Source organism: Meleagris gallopavo, chromosome Z (genome assembly GCF_000146605.3).
Source record: "Meleagris gallopavo isolate NT-WF06-2002-E0010 breed Aviagen turkey brand Nicholas breeding stock chromosome Z, Turkey_5.1, whole genome shotgun sequence".
Lineage (NCBI taxonomy): Eukaryota > Metazoa > Chordata > Aves > Galliformes > Phasianidae > Meleagris > Meleagris gallopavo.
This window is the reverse complement of record NC_015041.2, coordinates 52,076,028-52,077,051: the sequence shown is the minus strand read 5'-3', so window position 1 is coordinate 52,077,051 and position 1,024 is coordinate 52,076,028. Positions and strand designations below refer to the sequence as shown.

General features: G+C 36.3%; 1 protein-coding gene across 1 annotated transcript in view; it reads left to right on the top strand.

The window, feature by feature from the left end:
• Positions 1–1,024, top strand: part of SLF1 (SMC5-SMC6 complex localization factor 1) — a 50,023-nt gene that overhangs the window by 28,295 nt on the left and 20,704 nt on the right. The window lies entirely within an intron of this gene.

Here is a 1,024-nt window from a genome sequence, read left to right as displayed (position 1 = left end):
TCCCTTCTTAAATCCAGGATTTATTCCTTAACTGAGGCATGCACAGTTTAGACTGAAAGTAGGAGTGGTGCCAATGTTGTTCAACTTTATAATGAATGAGTAGAAATCTAGTGATAGCTACAAAAAGGCTAGATTCTAGATTTTAAAGATACCTGGTCTGCAAATTGCCGTTGCGTGACATTAGTGAAGGACCACTCAATTTCTCGTTTTGAACAATGTCCTGGCAGAAGTTGATGGATTCATTCTATTTGGAAGGTGGATGTGAAAGAGGGCGTTTAAAATTCACCAAATGGAAAAGTAACTGATTCTTTAGCTTCTGTGGTTATGTATAGCATATGTCCTTCTCCAGAGCCATGTAGGAAGAGTAAAATAAAGAGAGGTTTAGCTCCTTAAATTCTACGAACTCGGTAAGCTGTATAAACTGTAGTGTTCAGTTTGGTGAAATCCTTACGTATTTTGGGTATTAGATTTCTAGTGTGAATGTCTGTCCTTTGACACATTTCAATTTGGACAAATCAACAGTATTTCATACTTAAAAATCAGGAAATTCTCAAGTCAACTGAAAATTACATTGTGGGAATATATTTTCTATATGTTATATTCAGCTGTTCACCAACTTTGACACAAAATAGTTGACTTGTGAACTAGTTTCGGGCTTACACAATAGATAGATTTTCCAGTATATCTTAAGTACAGACAAAAAGTCTTGAGGTTTTGAGGAAAAAGCTGTCTTGAAAGGAACTTAGGAAAAGGCACACACAGCAAAGGTGTGTACAAGCAAAACAGAAAACCAATCTTTCTTTTTCACGGAAGTGCATTGAATGGTCTATGAAATTGTGTACTCTCACAGTTTGCAATTCCCACTTCTGTTTTTTCAGGCCCTTCATTTAGGTCACATTTATAATGCTATGAAAGGTGTCATGTGTTTGCGTCTCTCAGGAGATAGTTTACCAGCCAGGAGAGAGTCACATGCACTATGCAGAATTTTTTAATGTTTTGTCTTAGAAATACTCAAAGGACTGAA